The sequence below is a fragment of the Lolium perenne genome, chromosome 2 (assembly GCF_019359855.2).
Source record: "Lolium perenne isolate Kyuss_39 chromosome 2, Kyuss_2.0, whole genome shotgun sequence".
NCBI lineage: Eukaryota > Viridiplantae > Streptophyta > Magnoliopsida > Poales > Poaceae > Lolium > Lolium perenne.
Window position 1 is genome coordinate 238839494 of NC_067245.2, and position 23945 is coordinate 238863438.

The following is a 23945-nucleotide window of genomic DNA, read 5'->3' on the forward strand; positions in this document are numbered from 1 at the left end:
TTTGTTTTATAATTGAGTCTTGGAAGTTGTTACTACTGTAGAAATCTCTCCTTATCTTTATTTTATTACATTGTTGTGCCAAGTAAAGTCTTTGATAGTAGGGTTGATACTAGATTTGGATTAGTGCGCAGAAACAGTTTTCTTGCTGTCATGAAATTGAGTCGCCCTATCTGTAGGTAACTCAGAAAAATATGCCAATTTACGTGCGTGATCCTCAGATATGTACGCAACTTTCATTCAATTTGAGCATTTTCATCTGAGAAAGTTAAGTACCCCAGAAAAATTCGTCTTTACGGACTGTTCTGTTTTGACAAATTCTGCCTTTTATTTCGCATTGCCTGTTGTGCTATGTTTGATGGATTTCTTTGTTCCATTAACTTTCAGTAGCTTTGTGCAATGTCCAGAAGTGTTAAGAATGATTGTGTCACCTCTGAACACGTGAATTTTTGATTATGCACTAACCCTCTAATGAGTTTGTTTTGAGTTTGGTGTGGAGGAAGTTTTCAAGGGTCAAGAGAGGAGGATGATACAATATGATCAAGGAGAGTGAAAACTCTAAGCATGGGGATGCCCCCGTGGTTCATCCCTGCATATTTCAAGAAGACTCAAGCGTCTAATCTTGGGGATGCCTTGGGCATCCCCTTCTTCATCAACAATTTATCAGGTTCTTCTAGTGAAACTATATTTTTATTCCGTCACATCTTATGTGCTTTACTTGGAGCGTCTATATGTTTTTATTTTCGTTTTTGTTTGAACAAAATCGGATCCTAGCATTCCTTGTGTGGGAGAGAGACACGCTCCGCTGTTGCATATGAACACATGTGTTCTTAGCTTTACTCTTAATGTTCATGGCGAAGGTTGAAACTGCTTCGTTAACTGTTATATGGTTGGAAACAGAAAATGCTAAATGTGGTAATTGGTATAATGTCTTGAATAATTTGATACTTGGCAATTGTTGTGCTCATGTTTAAGCTCTTGCATCATGTACTTTGCACCTATTAGTGAAGAAATACCGTAGAGCTTGTTAAAATTTGGTTTGCATGATTGGTCTCTCTAAGTCTAGATATTTTCTGGTGAGGGTTTGAACAACAAGGAAGACAGTGTAGAGTCTTATAATGCTTGCAATATGTTCTTATGTAAGTTTTGCTGTACCGGTTCATACTTGTGTTTGCTTCAAATAACCTTGCTAGCCTAAGCCTTGTACTGAGAGGGAATACTTCTCGTGCATCCAAATCCTTGAGCCAAAAACTATGCCATTTGTGTCCACCATACCTACCTACTACATGGTATTTTTCTGCCATTCCAAGTAAATACTTCGTGTGCTACCTTTAAACAATTCAAAAGTTATTACCTCTTATTTGTGTCAATGTTTTATAGCTCATGAGGAAGTATGTGGTGTTTTATCTTTCAATCTTGTTGGGCAACTTTCACCAATGGATTAGTGGCTTCATCCGCTTATCCAATAATTTTGCAAAAAGAGCTAGCGCGGGGTTCCCAGCCCCAAATTAATTAACTTCATAAATAATTCTCTTCACATGTTTTGCTCTGATTCATCAGTAAGCAACTTAATTTTGTAAATAGACACTCCTACATGGTATGAGATTATTGGAAGGCACCCGAGGATTCGGTTAGCCATGGCTTGTGTAAGCAAAGGTTGGGAGGAGTGTCACCCATAAATAAAAACTAAAATACATGTGTAAACAAAAGAGAAGAGGGATGATCTACCTTGCTGGTAGAGATAACGTCCATCATGGGAGCCGCTCTTTGAAAGTCTGTTTGGCAAGGGGGTTAGAAGTGCCCACTACCATTCGTTGACAACAACAAACACCTCTCAAAACTTTACTTTTATGCTCTATATATGATTTCAAAACTTGAAAAGCTCTAGCACATGATTTTATCCCTGCTTCCCTCTGCGAAGGGCCATTCTTCTACTTTATGTTGAGTCAGTTTACCTATTTCCTTCTGATGACGCGTAAAGCACACGCTCGTTGGGAACCCCAAGTGGAAGGTGTGATGCGTACATCAGCAAGTTTCCCTCAGTAAGAAACCAAGGTTTATCGAACCAGTAGGAGTCAAGAAGCACGTTGAAGGTTGATGGCGGCGAGATGTAGTGCGGCGCAACACCAGGGATTCCGGCGCCAACGTGGAACCTGCACAACACAACCAAAGTACTTTGCCCCAACGAAACAGTGAGGTTGTCAATCTCACCGGCTTGCTGTAACAAAGGATTAACCGTATTGTGTGGAAGATGATTGTTTGCGAAAAACAAGAGAACAAAGATTGCAGTAGATTGTATTTCAGTAAAGAGAATTGGACCGGGGTCCACAGTTCACTAGAGATGTCTCTCCCATAAGATAAACAGCATGTTGGGTGAACAAATTACAGTTGGGCAATTGACAAATAAAGAGAGCATGACCATGCACATACATATCATGATGAGTATAGTGAGATTTAATTGGGCATTACGACAAAGTACATAGACCGCCATCCAACTGCATCTATGCCTAAAAAGTCCACCTTCAGGTTATCATCCGAACCCCTTCCAGTATTAAGTTGCTAACAACAGACAATTGCATTAAGTATTGCGCGTAATGTAATCGATAACTACATCCTTAGACATAGCATCAATGTTTTATCCCTAGTGGCAACAGCACATCCATAACCTTAGTGGTTCTTGTCACTCCTCCAGATTCACGGAGGCATGAACCCACTATCGAGCATAAATACTCCCTCTTGGAGTTACTAGCATCAACTTGGCCAGAGCATCTACTAATAACGGAGAGCATGCAAGATCATAAACAACACATAGATATAACTTTGATAATCAACATAACAAGTATTCTCTATTCATCGGATCCCAACAAACGCAACATATAGAATTACAGATAGATGATCTTGATCATGTTAGGCAGCTCACAAGATCCGACAATGATAGCACAATGGGGAGAAGACAACCATCTAGCTACAGCTATGGACCCATAGTCCAGGGGTAGACTACTCACACATCACTCCGGAGGCGACCATGGCGGCGTAGAGTCCTCCGGGAGATGAATCCCCTCTCCGTTGGGTTCCCGGAGGCGAGCACGTGGATCCCCCGAGATGGGAACGGCGGCGGCGCCGTGTCAGTAAGGTTTTCCGTATCGTGGCTCTCAGTGCGGGGTTTCGTCACGGAGGCTTTAAGTAGGCGGAAGGGCAAGTCGGGAGGGGGCACGGGGCCCCACACCATAGGCCGGCGCGGCCGAGGCCAGCCGCGCCGCCTAGGGTTTGGCCACCCTGTGGCCCCACTTCGTTGACTCTTCGGTCTTCTCGGAAGCTTCGTGGGAAAATAGGACCCCGGGCGTTGATTTCGTCCAATTCCGAGAATATTTCGTTACTAGGATTTACGAAACCAAAAACAGCGAGAAAACAGAATCGGCACTTCGGCATCTTGTTAATAGGTTAGTTCCAGAAAATGAACGAATATGACATAAAGTGTGCATAAAACATGTAGATAACATCAATAATGTGGCATGGAACATAAGAAATTATCGATACGTTGGAGACGTATCAGCATCCCCAAGCTTAGTTCTGCTCGTCCCGAGCAGTAAAACGATAACACGTATAATTTCGGAGTGACATGCCATCATAATCTTGATCATACTATTTGTAAAGCATATGTAGTGAATGCAGCGATCAAAACAATGTATATGACATGAGTAAACAAGTGAATCATATAGCAAAGACTTTTCATGAATAGTACTTCAAGACAAGCATCAATAAGTCTTGCATAAGAGTTAACTCATAAAGCAATAATTCAAAGTAAAAGCATTGAAGCAACACAAAAGAAGATTAAGTTTCAGCGGTTGCTTTCAACTTGTAACATGTATATCTCATGGATATTGTCAACATAGAGTAATATAATAAGTGCAATAAGCAAGTATGTAGGAATCAATGCATAGTTCACACAAGTGTTTGCTTCTTGAGGTGGAGAGAAATAGGTGAACTGACTCAACATTAAAAGTAAAAGAATGGTCCTCCATAGAGGAAAAGCATCGATTGCTATATTTGTGCTAGAGCTTTGATTTTGAAAACATGAAACAATTTTGTCAACGGTAGTAATAAAGCATATGCATCATGTAAATTATATCTTATAAGTTGCAAGCCTCATGCATAGTGTACTAATAGTGCCCGCACCTTGTCCTAATTAGCTTGGACTACCGGATCATCACAATGCACATGTTTTAACCAAGTGTCACAAAGGGGTACCTCTATGCCGCTTTGTACAAAGGTCTAAGGAGAAAGCTCGCATTGGATTTCTCGCTATTGATTATTCTTCAACTTAGACATCCATACCGGACAACATAGACAACAGATAATGGACTCCTCTTTTATGCATAAGCATGTAACAACAATTAATAATTTTCTCATTTGAGATTGAGGATATATGTCCAAAACTGAAACTTCCACCATGGATCATGGCTTTAGTTAGCGGCCCAATGTTCTTCTCTAACAATATGCATGCTTAACCATAAGGTGGTAGATCTCTCTTACTTCAGACAAGACGGACATGCATAGCAACTCACATGAAATTCAACAATGAATAGTTGATGGCGTCCCCAGTGAACATGGTTATCGCACAACAAGCAACTTAATAAGAGATAAAGTGCATAATTACATATTCAATACCATAATAGTTTTTAAGCTATTTGTCCCATGAGCTATATATTGCAAAGGTGAATGATGGAATTTTAAAGGTAGCACTGAAGCAATTTACTTTGGAATGGCAGAAAATACCATGTAGTAGGTAGGTATGGTGGACACAAATGGCATAGTGGTTGGCTCAAGTATTTTGGATGCATGAGAAGTATTCCCTCTCGATACAAGGTTTAGGCTAGCAAGGCTTATTTGAAACAAACACAAGGATGAACCGGTGCAGCAAAACTCACATAAAAGACATATTGTAAACATTATAAGAATCTACATCGTCTTCCTTGTTGTTCAAACTCAATACTAGAAATTATCTAGACCTTAGAGAGACCAAACATGCAAACCAAATTTTAGCATGCTCTATGTATTTCTTCATTAATGGGTGCAAAGCATATGATGCAAGAGCTTAAACATGAGCACAACAATTGCCAAGTATCACATTACCCAAGACATTTATAGCAATTACTACATGTATCATTTTCCAATTCCAACCATATAACAATTTAACGAAGGAGAAACTTCGCCATGAATACTATGAGTAGAAACCAAGGACATACTTGTCCATATGCTACAGCGGAGCGTGTCTCTCTCCCATAAAGTGAATGCTAGGATCCATTTTATTCAAACAAAACAAAAACAAAAACAAACCGACGCTCCAAGCAAAGCACATAAGATGTGATGGAATAAAAATATAGTTTCAGGGGAGGAACCTGATAATGTTGTCGATGAAGAAGGGGATGCCTTGGGCATCCCCAAGCTTAGACGCTTGAGTCTTCTTAGTATATGCAGGGGTGAACCACCGGGGCATCCCCAAGCTTAGAGCTTTCACTCTCCTTGATCATGTTGCATCATACTCCTCTCTTGATCCTTGAAAACTTCCTCCACACCAAACTCGAAACAACTTATTAGAGGGTTAGTGCACAATAAAAATTAACATATTCAGAGGTGACACAATCATTCTTAACACTTCTGGACATTGCATAACGCTACTGGACATTAGTGGATCAAAGAAATTCATCCATCATAGCAAAAGAGGCAATGCGAAATAAAAGGCAGAATCTGTCAAAACAGAACAGTTCGTATTGACGAATTTTAAAATGGCACCAGACTTGCTCAAATTAAAATGCTCAAATTGAATGAAAGTTGCGTACATATCTGAGGATCATGCACGTAAATTGGCTTAATTTTCTGAGTTACCTACAGGGAGGTGGACCCAGATTCGTGACAGCAAAGAAATCTGGAACTGCGCAGTAATCCAAATCTAGTACTTACTTTTCTATCAACGGCTTAACTTGGCACAACAAAACACAAAACTAAGATAAGGAGAGGTTGCTACAGTAGTAAACAACTTCCAAGACACAAAATAAAAATAAAGTACTGTAGTAAAATAACACATGGGTTATCTCCCAAGAAGTTCTTTCTTTATAGCCATTAAGATAGGCTCAGCAGTTTTGATGATGCACTCGCAAGAAATGGTATTTGAAGCAAAAGAGAGCTTCAAGAAGCAAATTCAAAACACATTTAAGTCTAACGTGCTTCCTATGCATAGGAATCTTGTAAATAAACAAGTTCATGAAGCATAATGCAACAAGCATAGAAAGATAAAACAAGTGTAGCTTCAAAAATTTCAGCACATAGAGAGGTGTTTTAGTAACATGAAAATTTCTACAACCATATTTTCCTCTCTCATAATAACTCTCAGTAGTGTCATGAGCAAACTCAACAATATAACTATCACATAAAGCATTCTTATCATGAGTCTCATACATAAAATTATTACTCTCCACATAAGCATAATCAATTTTATTAGTTGTAGTGGGAGCAAATTCAACAAAGTAGCCATCATTATTATTCTCATCATCAAATATAGGAGGCATAATATAATCATAATCAAATTTATCCTCCATAACAGGCGGTACTAAAAGACCAATATCATTATAATCATCATCAATAGGAGGCAAAGTATCATCAAAGTAAATTTTCTCCTCAATGCTTGGGGGACTAAAAATATCATGCTCATCAAAACCAGCTTCCCCAAGCTTAGAATTTTCCATATCATTAGCAACAATGGTGTTCAAAGCGTTCATACTAATATCATTGCTACTAGCATGCAAATAAGATTCCATAGGTTTTTTAATTTTCGCATCAAACCATCCATGTCTTAACTCAGGAAATAGAATAAAAAGCTCATTGTTATTTTCCATTATGCCTTACTAGTGTAATCACACTACTTAATATTCTCAGGAGTATTCATTTTAGCAGTAGTAAATAAAGCAAACTAAATAAAGTAGATGCAAGTAACTAATTTTTTTTGTGTTTTTGACATAGCAAACAAGATAGCAAATAAAATAAAACTAGCAACTAATTTTTTTGTATTTTGATTTAGTGCAGCAAACAAAGTAATAAATAAAACTAAGCAAGACAAAAACAAAGTAAAGAGATTGAGAAGTGGAGACTCCCCTTGCAGCGTGTCTTGATCTCCCCGGCAACGGCGCCAGAAATTTAGCTTGATGACGCGTAAAGCACACGCTCGTTGGGAACCCCAAGTGGAAGGTGTGATGCGTACAAAGAAGCAAGTTTCCCTCAAGAAGAAACCAAGGTTTATCGAACCAAGAGGGAGTCAAGAAGCACGTTGAAGGTTGATGGCGGCGAGATGTAGTGCGGCGCAACACCAGGGATTCCGGCGCCAACGTGGAACCTGCACAACACAACCAAAGTACTTTGCCCCAACGAAACAGTGAGGTTGTCAATCTCACCGGCTTGCTGTAACAAAGGATTAACCGTATTGTGTGGAAGATGATTGTTTGCAGAAAACGGTAGAACAAGATTGCAGAGATTGTATTTCAAGAAAGAGAATTGGACCGGGGTCCACAGTTCACTAGAGGTGTCTCTCCCATAAGATAAACAGCATGTTGGGTGAACAAATTACAGTTGGGCAATTGACAAATAAAGAGAGCATGACCATGCACATACATATCATGATGAGTATAGTGAGATTTAATTGGGCATTACAACAAAGTACATAGACCGCCATCCAACTGCATCTATGCCTAAAAAGTCCACCTTCAGGTTATCATCCGAACCCCTTCCAGTATTAAGTTGCTAACAACAGACAATTGCATTAAGTATTGCGCGTAATGTAATCGATAACTACATCCTTAGACATAGCATCAATGTTTTATCCCTAGTGGCAACAGCACATCCATAACCTTAGTGGTTCTTGTCACTCCTCCAGATTCACGGAGGCATGAACCCACTATCGAGCATAAATACTCCCTCTTGGAGTTACTAGCATCAACTTGGCCAGAGCATCTACTAATAACGGAGAGCATGCAAGATCATAAACAACACATAGATATAACTTTGATAATCAACATAACAAGTATTCTCTATTCATCGGATCCCAACAAACGCAACATATAGAATTACAGATAGATAATCTTGATCATGTTAGGCAGCTCACAAGATCCGACAATGATAGCACAATGGGGAGAAGACAACCATCTAGCTACAGCTATGGACCCATAGTCCAGGGGTAGACTACTCACACATCACTCCGGAGGCGACCATGGCGGCGTAGAGTCCTCCGGGAGATGAATCCCCTCTCCGGCCGGTGCCGGAGGCGATCTCCTGGATCCCCCGAGATGGGATCAGCGGCGGCGGCGTCTCAGTAAGGTTTTCCGTATCGTGGCTCTCGGTACTGGGGGTTTCGTCACGGAGGCTTTAAGTAGGCGGAAGGGCAAGTCAGGAGGGGGCACAGGGGCCCCACACCATAGGCCGGCGCGGCCAGGGGCCAGGCCGCGCCGCCCTAGGGTTTGGCCACCCTGTGGCCCCACTTCGTTGACTCTTCGGTCTTCTGGAAGCTTCGTGGGAAAATAGGACCCAGGGCGTTGATTTCGTCCAATTCCGAGAATATTTCGTTACTAGGATTTTTGAAACCAAAAACAGCAGAAAACAGCAACTGGCACTTCGGCATCTTGTTAATAGGTTAGTTCCAGAAAATGCACGAATATGGCATAAAGTGTGCATAAAACATGTAGATAACATCAATAATGTGGCATGGAACATAAGAAATTATCGATACGTTGGAGACGTATCACCTTCCATCTTAGAAGCAAACACTTGTGTTAACTGTGCATTGATTCCTACATACTTGCTTATTTGCATTCATCATATTACTTTATGTTGACAATTATCCATGAGATATACATGTTGAAGTTCAAAGCAACTGCTAAAACTTAAATCTTCCTTTGTGTTGCTTCAATGCCTTTACTTTGAATCTATTGCTTTATGAGTTAACTCTTATGCAAGGCTTATTGATGCTTGTCTTGAAAGTAATATTCATGAAAAGTCTTTGCTATATGATTCAGCTGTTTACTCATTGTCTTTACCATTGCTTCGAATCGCTGCATTCATTACATATGCTTACAATAGTATTGATCAAGATTATGATAGCATGTCACTTCAGAAATTATCTTTGTTATCGTTTACCTACTCGAGGACGAGTAGGAACTAAGCTTGGGGATGCTGATACGTCTCCAACGTATCTATAATTTCTTATGTTCCATGCTACTTTTATGATGATACACACATGTTTTATACACACTTTGTCATTATTATGCATTTTCCGGAACTAACCTATTGACGAGATGCCGAAGTGCCAGTTCCTGTTTTCTGCTGTTTTTGGTTTCAGAAATCCTAGTAAGGAAATATTCTCGGAATTGGACGAAATCACGCCCAATATCTTATATTTCAAGGAAGCTTCCAGAGCACCGAAGAGGGGCCAGAGAAGAGCCAGGTGGGCCCCACACATGGTGGCGGCGCGGCCCGGGGGGCGCCTGATACGTCTCCAACGTATCCATAATTTCTGATGTTCCATGCTTGTTTTATGACAATACTTACATGTTTTACTTGCACTTTATAATGTTTTTATGCGTTTTCCGGAACTAACCTATTGACAAGATGCCGCAGTGCCAGTTCCTATTTTCTGCTGTTTTTGGTTCCAGAAAGGCTGTTCGGGCAATATTCTCGGAATTGGACGAAATCAACGCCAAACATCCTATTTTTCCCGGAAGCATCCAGAACACCGAAGGAGAGTCGGAGGAGAGCCAGGGGCCACCACACAGGTGGGCCGCGCGGGCCACACCCTGGCCGCGCCGGCCTGGTGTGGGGCCACCCTGTCGCCCCTCCTGCGCCGCCTCTTCGCCTATTTAAGCCCGTTCGACCTAAAAACGCGACACAAATTGACGAAACTCCAGAAAGACTCCATGGGCGCCGCCGCCATCGCGAAACTCCAATTCGGGGGACAGAAGTCTCTGTTCTGGCACCCTGCCGGGACGGGGAAGTGCCCCCTGAAGCCATCTCCATCAACGCCACCGCCTCCATCATGCTCCGTGAGTAGTTCCCCTATGGACTACGGGTTCTAGCTGTAGCTAGTTCGTACTCTCTCCCCCATGTACTTCAATACAATGATCTCATGAGCTGCCTTACATGATTGAGATCCATCTGATGTAATCGGTGTTGTGTTTGTTGGGATCCGATGGATGATACATTATGATTAGTCTATCTATAAAGTTTGTGAAGTTATTGTTGCTGCAATCTTGTTATGCTTAATGCTTGTCACTAGGGCCCGAGTGGCATGATCTTAGATTTAAACTCTATATGAATTGCTTAGATTGTATCTACAAGTTGTATGCACATGTCTATGTCCGGAACCAAAGGCCCCAAAGTGACAGAAATTGGGACAACTGGAGGGGAAGGCTTAGGTATGAGGATCACATGTTTTCACGGAGTGTTAATGCTTTGCTCTGGTGCTCTATTAAAAGGAGTACCTTAATTTTCAGTAGATTCCCTAGAGGCCCGGCTGCCACCGGCTGGTAGGACAAAAGATGTTGTACAAGTTTCTCATTGCGAGCACGTATGACTATATATGGAAAACATGCCTACATGATTAATGAATTGATGTTCTTTCTTAATGCTTTATCAATCTTATCAATTGCCCAACTGTAATTTGTTCACCCAACACTTGTTATTGGAGAGTTGTCACTAGTGAAGATAGCTGGGAACCCCGGTCCATCTTTCATCATCATATACTTGTTCTACATGTCACTGGAAGTAGTATCAACTATTTTCTCGGTGCCATTGCTCTCATATTATCTGCCTCGCCAAGCTATCACATTACTGCTCTCATATTACTGCTGCTTTCACATCACCCCTGTTACTAGTGCTTTTTCAGGTGCAGCTGAATTGACAACTCAATTGTTAAGGCTTATAAGTATTCTTTACCTCCCCTTGTGTCGAATCAATAAATTTGGGTTTTACTTCCCTCGAAGACTGTTGCGATCCCCTATACTTGTGGGTTATCATCGCCCCCTGGTGTGTGGAGCCACCAGACCCCCTCCGACTCCGACTCTTCGCCTATTTAAGCCTTCCTGACCTAAAACATCGAGACGAATAAGCCACGACACGGAAAACCTTCCAGAGCCGCCGCCATCACGAAGCCAAGATTCGGGGTACAGAACTCTCTGTTCCGGCACGCCGCCGGGACGGGGAAGTGCCCCCGGAAGGCATCTCCATCGACACCACCGCCATTTCATCACCATCGCTGCTTCCATGATGAGGAGGGAGTAGTTCTCCCTCGAGGCTAAGGGCTGTACCGGTAGCTATGTGGTTAATCTCTCTCTCATGTACTTCAATACAATGATCTCATGAGCTGCTTTACATGATTGAGATTCATATGATGAGCTTTGTAATCTAGATGTCGTTATGCTATTCAAGTGGGTTTTACTTATGAGATCTCCGGAAACTCCTTGTCCCACGTGTGTAAAGGTGACAGTGTGTGCACCGTGTGGGTCTCTTAGGCTATATTTCACAGAATACTTATTCACTGAGTTATGATTTGAGTTGGATGTCTCTATGGAATTGTGGTGTGTTAGTATCTCCTATGAATGCTCACAGTGACAGCGTGGGGTGTTTATTAGTACTTGGGAATACATCTTTAAGGTTTGCTTTTGCATCCCTACACGGTGAATTAGTGTTCGTTATCCCGCCAGAGAGTAGTTCAGAATAGCATAGTGAAGTGCTTATATTTATATTCAATTATGATTGCAATGTTGAGAGTGTCCACTAGTGAAAGTATGATCCCTAGGCCTTGTTTCCAAATACTGCAAACATCGCTTATTCTTCGTTCCACTGCATCTTTACTTCCTGCACGCCAACAAGCTATTTTCTGGCGCCGTTATTACCACTCATATTCATCCATATTACTTGTATTTTACTATCTCTTCGCTGAACTAGTGCACCTATACATCTGACAAGTGTATTAGGTGTGTTGCGGACACAAGAGACTTCCTGTATCGTGATTGCAGGGTTGCTTGAGAGGGATATCTTTGACCTCTACCTCCCTGAGTGCGATAAACCTTGGGTGATTCACTTAAGGGAAACTTGCTGCTGTTCTACAAACCTCTGCTCTTGAAGGCCCAACACTGTCTACAGGATATAAGCGTGCGTAGACATCAAGCACTTTTCTGGCGCCATTGCCGGGGAGGTAAGGTAAACGGCACTCACACTCGGTCCCAGGCAACTAAGCTATTTTAAGCGCTCGTTGCCGGGGAGGTAAGGTAAAAGGTATTCACATCCTCCGACTACTAAGCTATTTCCTAGCACTGTTGCCGGTGTGTGAGTGCTCAAAGCTATTTCCTTTAGATCCTGCAATTGCATCTTTTTGTTTCTTGTTTTTATTTTCACTAGTTAGGCTTAATGGAAAACAACAAAAAAATTAGAGATCTTTATGAACTTTATATTGAATTAGGACATGATGTGTTTGAAGAGAGAATTAAAAAACCCATGGAACTTTCTTTGCAAAATAGTTGTAGCAATGTTATTAGCATGAACTCTTTGAACACTATTATTGATAATGCTATGAAAGAATTTAAACTTGGGGAAGCTGGTTTTGATGAGCATGATATTTTTAGTCCCCCAAGCATGGAGGAGAAAATTTACTTTGATGATACTTTGCCTCCCATTTATGATGATTATAATGATAGTGGTATTTTGGTGCCACCTACTATGGAGGAGAAAGATTATCATGATTATACTATGCCTCCTAAATTTGATAATGAGAATAATAATGATAGCTACTTTGTTGAATTTGCTCCCACTACAATTAATAAGAATGACTATGATTATGTTGGGAGTAGTAATTATTTTATGCATGAGACTCATGATAAGAATGCTTTATGTTTATATTGTTGAGTTTGCTCATGATGCTACTGGAAATTATTATGAGAGGACACTATGGTTGTAGGGATTTTCATGTTACTAAAACACCTCTCTACATGCTGAAAATTTTGAAGTTACTCGTGTTTTATCTTCCTATGCTTGTCACTTTGTTCTTCATGAATTCATTTGTGTACAAGATTCCTATGCATAGGAAGTGGGTTAGGCTTAAATTTGTTTCATACTTTTTTTTGATGCTCTCTTTGCTTCAACTCTTATTCCTTATGTGAGCATCATTAAAACTGCTGAGCCCATCTTAATGGCTATAAAGAAAGCACTTCTTGGGAGATAACCCATGTTTTTATTTTACTACAGCAATTTTGTTTTATATTTGAGTCTTGGAAGTTGTTACTACTGTAGCAATCTCTCCTTATCTTTATTTTATTACATTGTTGTGCCAAGTAAAGTCTTTGATAGTAGGGTTGATACTAGATTTGGATTAGTGCGCAGAAACAGTTTTCTTTCTGTCATGAAATTAAGTCGCCCCATCTGTAGGTAACTTAAAAAAATATGCCAATTTACGTGCGTGATCCTCAGATATGTACGCAACTTTCATTCAATTTGAGCATTTTCATCTGAGCAAGTTAAGTGCCCCAGAAAAATTCGTCTTTACGGACTGTTCTGTTTTGACAAATTCTGCCTTTTATTTCGCATTGCCTGTTTTGCTATGTTTGATGGATTTCTTTGTTCCATTAACTTTCAGTAGCTTTGTGCAATGTCCAGAAGTGTTAAGAATGATTGTGTCACCTCTGAACATGTGAATTTTTGATTATGCACTAACCCTCTAATGAGTTTGTTTTGAGTTTGGTGTGGAGGAAGTTTTCAAGGGTCAAGAGAGGAGGATGATACAATATGATCAAGGAGAGTGAAAACTCTAAGCTTGGGGATGCCCCCGTGGTTCATCCCTGCATATTTCAAGAAGACTCAACCGTCTAAGCTTGGGGATGCCCAAGGCATCCCCTTCTTCATCAACAATTTATCAGGTTCTTCTAGTGAAACTATATTTTTATTCCATCACATCTTATGTGCTTTACTTGGAGCGTCTATATGTTTTTATTTTCGTTTTTGTTTGAATAAAATCGGATCCTAGCATTCCTTGTGTGGGAGAGAGACACGCTCCGCTGTTGCATATGAACACATGTGTTCTTAGCTTTACTCTTAATGTTCATGGCGAAGGTTGAAACTGCTTCGTTAACTGTTATATGGTTGGAAACAGAAAATGCTACATGTGGTAATTGGTATAATGTCTTGAATAATTTGATACTTGGCAATTTTTGTGCTCATGTTTAAGCTCTTGCATCATGTACTTTGCACCTATTAGTGAAGAAATACCGTAGAGCTTGTTAAAATTTGGTTTGCATGATTGGTCTCTCTAAGTCTAAATATTTTCTGGTGAGGGTTTGAACAACAAGGAAGACAATGTAGAGTCTTATAATGCTTGCAATATGTTCTTATGTAAGTTTTGCTGTACCGGTTCATACTTGTGTTTGCTTCAAATAACCTTGCTAGCCTAAGCCTTGTACTGAGAGGGAATACTTCTCGTGCATCCAAATCCTTGAGCCAAAAACTATGTCATTTGTGTCCACCATACCTACCTACTACATGGTATTTTTCTGTCATTCCAAGTAAATACTTCGTGTGCTACCTTTAAACAATTCAAAAGTTATTACCCCTTATTTGTGTCAATGTTTTATAGCTCGTGAGGAAGTATGTGGTGTTTTATCTTTCAATCTTGTTGGGCAACTTTTACCAATGGATTAGTGGCTTCATCCGCTTATCCAATAATTTTGCAAAAAGAGTCATGCGGGTTCCCAGCCCCCAATTAATTAACTTCATTAATAATTCTCTTCACATGTTTTGCTCTGATTCATCAGTAAGCAACTTAATTTTGCAAATAGACACTCCTCCATGGTATGAGATTGTTGGAAGGCACCCGAGGATTCGGTTAGCCATGGCTTGTGTAAGCAAAGATTGGGAGGAGTGTCACCCATAAATAAAAACTAAAGTACATGTGTAAACAAAAGAGAAGAGGGATGATCTACCTTGCTGGTAGAGATAACGTCCTTTATGGGAGCCGCTCTTTGAAAGTCTGTTTGGCAAGGGGGTTAGAAGTTCCCACTACCATTCGTTGACAACAACAAACACCTCTCAAAACTTTACTTTTATGCTCTCTATATGATTTCAAAACTTGAAAAGCTCTAGCACATGATTTTATCCCTGCTTCCCTCTGCGAAGGGCCATTCTTCTACTTTATGTTGAGTCAGTTTACCTATTTCCTTCCATCTTAGAAGCAAACACTTGTGTTAACTGTGCATTGATTCCTACATACTTGCTTATTTGCATTCATCATATTACTTTATGTTGACAATTATCCATGAGATATACATGTTGAAGTTCAAAGCAACTGCTAAAACTTAAATCTTCCTTTGTGTTGCTTCAATGCCTTTACTTTGAATCTATTGCTTTATGAGTTAACTCTTATGCAAGGCTTATTGATGCTTGTCTTGAAAGTAATATTCATGAAAAGTCTTTGCTATATGATTCAGCTGTTTACTCATTGTCTTTACCATTGCTTCGAATCGCTGCATTCATTACATATGCTTACAATAGTATTGATCAAGATTATGATAGCATGTCACTTCAGAAATTATCTTTGTTATCGTTTACCTACTCGAGGACGAGTAGGAACTAAGCTTGGGGATGCTGATACGTCTCCAACGTATCTATAATTTCTTATGTTCCATGCTACTTTTATGATGATACACACATGTTTTATACACACTTTGTCATTATTATGCATTTTCCGGAACTAACCTATTGACGAGATGCCGAAGTGCCAGTTCCTGTTTTCTGCTGTTTTTGGTTTCAGAAATCCTAGTAAGGAAATATTCTCGGAATTGGACGAAATCACGCCCAATATCTTATATTTCAAGGAAGCTTCCAGAGCACCGAAGAGGGGCCAGAGAAGAGCCAGGTGGGCCCCACACATGGTGGCGGCGCGGCCCGGGGGGCGCCTGATACGTCTCCAACGTATCCATAATTTCTGATGTTCCATGCTTGTTTTATGACAATACTTACATGTTTTACTTGCACTTTATAATGTTTTTATGCGTTTCCTAACTAACCTATTGACAAGATGCCGCAGTGCCGGTTCCTATTTTCTTCATTGCTTTTGGTTCCGTAAAGGCTGTTCGGGCAATATTCTCGGAATTGGACGAAATCAACGCCAAACATCCTATTTTTCCTAAGCATCCAGAACACCGAAGGAGAGTCGGAGGAGAGCCGGGGGCCACCACACAGTGGGCCGCGCGGGCCACACCCTGGCCGCGCCGGCCTGGTGTGGGGCCACCCTGTCGCCCCTCCTGCGCCGCCTCTTCGCCTATTTAAGCCCGTTCGACCTAAAAACGCGACACAAATTGACGAAACTCCAGAAAGACTCCATGGGCGCCGCCGCCATCGCGAAACTCCAATTCGGGGGACAGAAGTCTCTGTTCTGGCACCCTGCCGGGACGGGGAAGTGCCCCCTGAAGCCATCTCCATCAACGCCACCGCCTCCATCATGCTCCGTGAGTAGTTCCCCTATGGACTACGGGTTCTAGCTGTAGCTAGTTCGTACTCTCTCCCCCATGTACTTCAATACAATGATCTCATGAGCTGCCTTACATGATTGAGATCCATCTGATGTAATCGGTGTTGTGTTTGTTGGGATCCGATGGATGATACATTATGATTAGTCTATCTATAAAGTTTGTGAAGTTATTGTTGCTGCAATCTTGTTATGCTTAATGCTTGTCACTAGGGCCCGAGTGGCATGATCTTAGATTTAAACTCTATATGAATTGCTTAGATTGTATCTACAAGTTGTATGCACATGTCTATGTCCGGAACCAAAGGCCCCAAAGTGACAGAAATTGGGACAACTGGAGGGGAAGGCTTAGGTATGAGGATCACATGTTTTCACGGAGTGTTAATGCTTTGCTCTGGTGCTCTATTAAAAGGAGTACCTTAATTTTCAGTAGATTCCCTAGAGGCCTGGCCGCCACCTGGTAGGACAAAAGATGTTGTACAAGTTTCTCATTGCGAGCACGTATGACTATATATGGAAAACATGCCTACATGATTAATGAATTGATGTTCTTTCTTAATGCTTTATCAATCTTATCAATTGCCCAACTGTAATTTGTTCACCCAACACTTGTTATTGGAGAGTTGTCACTAGTGAAGATAGCTGGGAACCCCGGTCCATCTTTCATCATCATATACTTGTTCTACATGTCACTGGAAGTAGTATCAACTATTTTCTGGTGCCATTGCTCTCATATTACTGCTCTCACTGCTATCGGCATTACTGCTCTCATATTATCGCTTTCACATCACCCCTGTTACTAGTGCTTTTTCAGGTGCAGCTGAATTGACAACTCAATTGTTAAGGCTTATAAGTATTCTTTACCTCCCCTTGTGTCGAATCAATAAATTTGGGTTTTACTTCCCTCGAAGACTGTTGCGATCCCCTATACTTGTGGGTTATCATCGCCCCCTGGTGTGTGGAGCCACCAGACCCCCTCCGACTCCGACTCTTCGCCTATTTAAGCCTTCCTGACCTAAAACATCGAGACGAATAAGCCACGACACGGAAAACCTTCCAGAGCCGCCGCCATCACGAAGCCAAGATTCGGGGTACAGAACTCTCTGTTCCGGCACGCCGCCGGGACGGGGAAGTGCCCCCGGAAGGCATCTCCATCGACACCACCGCCATTTCATCACCATCGCTGCTTCCATGATGAGGAGGGAGTAGTTCTCCCTCGAGGCTAAGGGCTGTACCGGTAGCTATGTGGTTAATCTCTCTCTCATGTACTTCAATACAATGATCTCATGAGCTGCTTTACATGATTGAGATTCATATGATGAGCTTTGTAATCTAGATGTCGTTATGCTATTCAAGTGGGTTTTACTTATGAGATCTCCGGAAACTCCTTGTCCCACGTGTGTAAAGGTGACAGTGTGTGCACCGTGTGGGTCTCTTAGGCTATATTTCACAGAATACTTATTCACTGAGTTATGATTTGAGTTGGATGTCTCTATGAAATTGTGGTGTGTTAGTATCTCCTATGAATGCTCACAGTGACAGCGTGGGGTGTTTATTAGTACTTGGGAATACATCTTTAAGGTTTGCTTTTGCATCCCTACACGGTGAATTAGTGTTCGTTATCCCGCCAGAGAGTAGTTCAGAATAGCATAGTGAAGTGCTTATATTTATATTCAATTATGATTGCAATGTTGAGAGTGTCCACTAGTGAAAGTATGATCCCTAGGCCTTGTTTCCAAATACTGCAAACATCGCTTATTTACTGTTCCACTGCATCTTTACTTCCTGCACGCCAACAAGCTATTTTCTGGCGCCGTTATTACCACTCATATTCATCCATATTACTTGTATTTTACTATCTCTTCGCTGAACTAGTGCACCTATACATCTGACAAGTGTATTAGGTGTGTTGCGGACACAAGAGACTTCCTGTATCGTGATTGCAGGGTTGCTTGAGAGGGATATCTTTGACCTCTACCTCCCTGAGTGCGATAAACCTTGGGTGATTCACTTAAGGGAAACTTGCTGCTGTTCTACAAACCTCTGCTCTTGAAGGCCCAACACTGTCTACAGGGATATAAGCGTGCGTAGACATCAAGCACTTTTCTGGCGCCATTGCCGGGGAGGTAAGGTAAACGGCACTCACACTCCGGTCCCCGGCAACTAAGCTATTTTCTGGCGCTGTTGCCGGGGAGGTAAGGTAAAAGGTATTCACATCCTCCGACTACTAAGCTATTTCCTAGCACTGTTGCCGGTGTGTGAGTGCTCAAAGCTATTTCCTTTAGATCCTGCAATTGCATCTTTTTGTTTCTTGTTTTTATTTTCACTAGTTAGGCTTAATGGAAAACAACAAAAAAATTAGAGATCTTTATGAACTTTATATTGAATTAGGACATGATGTGTTTGAAGAGAGAATTAAAAAACCCATGGAACTTTCTTTGCAAAATAGTTGTAGCAATGTTATTAGCATGAACTCTTTGAACACTATTATTGATAATGCTATGAAAGAATTTAAACTTGGGGAAGCTGGTTTTGATGAGCATGATATTTTTAGTCCCCCAAGCATGGAGGAGAAAATTTACTTTGATGATACTTTGCCTCCCATTTATGATGATTATAATGATAGTGGTATTTTGGTGCCACCTACTATGGAGGAGAAAGATTATCATGATTATACTATGCCTCCTAAATTTGATGATGAGAATAATAATGATAGCTACTTTGTTGAATTTGCTCCCACTACAATTAATAAGAATGACTATGATTATGTTGGGAGTAGTAATTATTTTATGCATGAGACTCATGATAAGAATGCTTTATGTTTATATTGTTGAGTTTGCTCATGATGCTACTGGAAATTATTATGAGAGGACACTATGGTTGTAGGGATTTTCATGTTACTAAAACACCTCTCTACATGCTGAAAATTTTGAAGTTACTCGTGTTTTATCTTCCTATGCTTGTCACTTTGTTCTTCATGAATTCATTTGTGTACAAGATTCCTATGCATAGGAAGTGGGTTAGGCTTAAATTTGTTTCATACTTTTTTTTGATGCTCTCTTTGCTTCAACTCTTATTCCTTATGTGAGCATCATTAAAACTCATTGAGCCCATCTTAATGGCTATAAAGAAAGCACTTCTTGGGAGATAACCCATGTTTTTATTTTACTACAGCAATTTTGTTTTATATTTGAGTCTTGGAAGTTGTTACTACTGTAGCAATCTCTCCTTATCTTTATTTTATTACATTGTTGTGCCAAGTAAAGTCTTTGATAGTAGGGTTGATACTAGATTTGGATTAGTGCGCAGAAACAGTTTTCTTTCTGTCATGAAATTAAGTCGCCCCATCTGTAGGTAACTTAAAAAAATATGCCAATTTACGTGCGTGATCCTCAGATATGTACGCAACTTTCATTCAATTTGAGCATTTTCATCTGAGCAAGTTAAGTGCCCCAGAAAAATTCGTCTTTACGGACTGTTCTGTTTTGACAAATTCTGCCTTTTATTTCGCATTGCCTGTTTTGCTATGTTTGATGGATTTCTTTGTTCCATTAACTTTCAGTAGCTTTGTGCAATGTCCAGAAGTGTTAAGAATGATTGTGTCACCTCTGAACATGTGAATTTTTGATTATGCACTAACCCTCTAATGAGTTTGTTTTGAGTTTGGTGTGGAGGAAGTTTTCAAGGGTCAAGAGAGGAGGATGATACAATATGATCAAGGAGAGTGAAAACTCTAAGCTTGGGGATGCCCCCGTGGTTCATCCCTGCATATTTCAAGAAGACTCAACCGTCTAAGCTTGGGGATGCCCAAGGCATCCCCTTCTTCATCAACAATTTATCAGGTTCTTCTAGTGAAACTATATTTTTATTCCATCACATCTTATGTGCTTTACTTGGAGCGTCTATATGTTTTTATTTTCGTTTTTGTTTGAATAAAATCGGATCCTAGCATTCCTTGTGTGGGAGAGAGACACGCTCCGCTGTTGCATATGAACACATGTGTTCTTAGCTTTACTCTTAATGTTCATGGCGAAGGTTGAAACTGCTTCGTTAACTGTTATATGGTTGGAAACAGAAAATGCTACATGTGGTAATTGGTATAATGTCTTGAATAATTTGATACTTGGCAATTTTTGTGCTCATGTTTAAGCTCTTGCATCATGTACTTTGCACCTATTAGTGAAGAAATACCGTAGAGCTTGTTAAAATTTGGTTTGCATGATTGGTCTCTCTAAGTCTAAATATTTTCTAGTGAGGGTTTGAACAACAAGGAAGACAATGTAGAGTCTTATAATGCTTGCAATATGTTCTTATGTAAGTTTTGCTGTACCGGTTCATACTTGTGTTTGCTTCAAATAACCTTGCTAGCCTAAGCCTTGTACTGAGAGGGAATACTTCTCGTGCATCCAAATCCTTGAGCCAAAAACTATGTCATTTGTGTCCACCATACCTACCTACTACATGGTATTTTTCTGTCATTCCAAGTAAATACTTCGTGTGCTACCTTTAAACAATTCAAAAGTTATTACCCCTTATTTGTGTCAATGTTTTATAGCTCGTGAGGAAGTATGTGGTGTTTTATCTTTCAATCTTGTTGGGCAACTTTTACCAATGGATTAGTGGCTTCATCCGCTTATCCAATAATTTTGCAAAAAGAGCTGGCGCGGGGTTCCCAGCCCCCAATTAATTAACTTCATTAATAATTCTCTTCACATGTTTTGCTCTGATTCATCAGTAAGCAACTTAATTTTGCAAATAGACACTCCTCCATGGTATGAGATTGTTGGAAGGCACCCGAGGATTCGGTTAGCCATGGCTTGTGTAAGCAAAGATTGGGAGGAGTGTCACCCATAAATAAAAACTAAAGTACATGTGTAAACAAAAGAGAAGAGTGATGATCTACCTTGCTGGTAGAGATAACGTCCTTTATGGGAGCCGCTCTTTGAAAGTCTGTTTGGCAAGGGGGTTAGAAGTTCCCACTACCATTCGTTGACAACAACAAACACCTCTCAAAACTTTACTTTTATGCTCTCTATATGATTTCAAAACTTGAAAAGCTCTAGCACATGATTTTATCCCTGCTTCCCTCTGCGAAGGGCCATTCTTCTACTTTATGTTGAGTCAGTTTACCTATTTCCTTCCATCTTAGAAGCAAACACTTGTGTTAACTGTGCATTGATTCCTACATACTTGCTTATTTGCATTCATCATATTACTTTATGTTGACAATTATCCATGAGATATACATGTTGAAGTTGAAAGCAACTGCTAAAACTTAAATCTTCCTTTGTGTTGCTTCAATGCCTTTACTTTGAATCTATTGCTTTATGAGTTAACTCTTATGCAAGGCTTATTGATGCTTGTCTTGAAAGTAATATTCATGAAAAGTCTTTGCTATATGATTCAGCTGTTTACTCATTGTCTTTACCATTGCTTCGAATCGCTGCATTCATTACATATGCTTACAATAGTATTGATCAAGATTATGATAGCATGTCACTTCAGAAATTATATTTGTTATCGTTTACCTACTCGAGGACGAGTAGGAACTAAGCTTGGGGATGCTGATACGTTTCCAACGTATCTATAATTTCTTATGTTCCATGCTACTTTTATGATGATACACACATGTTTTATACACACTTTATGTCATTATTATGCATTTTCCGGAACTAACCTATTGACGACATGCCGAAGTGCCAGTTCCTGTTTTCTGTTGTTTTTGGTTTCAGAAATCCTAGTAAGGAAATATTCTCGGAATTGGACGAAATCAACGCCCAATATCTTATATTTCAAGGAAGCTTCCAGAGCACCGAAGAGGGGCCAGAGAAGAGCCAGGTGGGCCCCACACATGGTGGCGGCGCGGCCCAGGGGGGCGCGCCCCCCTGGTGTGTGGAGCCACCAGACCCCCTCCGACTCCGACTCTTCGCCTATTTAAGCCTTCCTGACCTAAAACATCGAGACGAATAAGCCAACGACACGGAAAACCTTCCAGAGCCGCCGCCATCGCGAAGCCAAGATTCGGGGGACAGAACTCTCTGTTCCGGCACGCCGCCGGGACGGGGAAGTGCCCCCGGAAGGCATCTCCATCGACACCACCGCCATCTTCATCACCATCGTTGCTTCCATGATGAGGAGGGAGTAGTTCTCCCTCGAGGCTAAGGGCTGTACCGGTAGCTATGTGGTTAATCTCTCTCATGTACTTCAATACAATGATCTCATGAGATGCTTTACATGATTGAGATTCATATGATGAGCTTTGTAATCTAGATGTCGTTATGCTATTCAAGTGGGTTTTACTTATGAGATCTCCGGAAACTCCTTGTCCCACGTGTGTAAAGGTGACAGTGTGTGCACCGTGTGGGTCTCTTAGGCTATATTTCACAGAATACTTATTCACTGAGTTATGATTTGAGTTGGATGTCTCTATGAAATTGTGGTGTGTTAGTATCTCCTATGAATGCTCACAGTGACAGCGTGGGGTGTTTATTAGTACTTGGGAATACATCTTTAAGGTTTGCTTTTGCATCCCTACACGGTGAATTAGTGTTCGTTATCCCGCCAGAGAGTAGTTCAGAATAGCATAGTGAAGTGCTTATATTTATATTCAATTATGATTGCAATGTTGAGAGTGTCCACTAGTGAAAGTATGATCCCTAGGCCTTGTTTCCAAATACTGCAAACATCGCTTATTTACTGTTCCACTGCATCTTTACTTCCTGCACGCCAACAAGCTATTTTCTGGCGCCGTTATTACCACTCATATTCATCCATATTACTTGTATTTTACTATCTCTTCGCTGAACTAGTGCACCTATACATCTGACAAGTGTATTAGGTGTGTTGGGGACACAAGAGACTTCTTGTATCGTGATTGCAGGGTTGCTTGAGAGGGATATCTTTGAGCTCTACCTCCCTGAGTTCGATAAACCTTGGGTGATTTACTTAAGGGAAACTTGCTGTTGTTCTACAAACCTCTGCTCTTGGAGGCCCAACACTGTCTACAGGAATAGAAGCGTGCGTAGACATCAATTATCTAGGCGCTTTCGCGTTGTTACAATGAGTTATTGTTCTGCCTCTAGGGCTCCCAGGATCCGGCTTATAAAGGCGCACGGATCTAGGGTTTACATGGAGAGTCCTAGCCGGAGTACAGGTTGCCTAACTACAGTACATTGTCTTGCCGTATACGTCAAGGATCCGCCCTCCCTTCTACGTCGTACCGGATCCGGGTTCCTAATGGGCCTCCATGGATCCGGGTTCCTCATAAGGTCGGTGGGATCCGGCTTCCTCTCCTGGGCTGGACTTCATCCTTCAGGATCAACAGCAACTGGGCCGCCCGATGGGCCACATGCCACATCACCAACTATGGGCCACCCAGGCTTGCCGGATCTAGGCA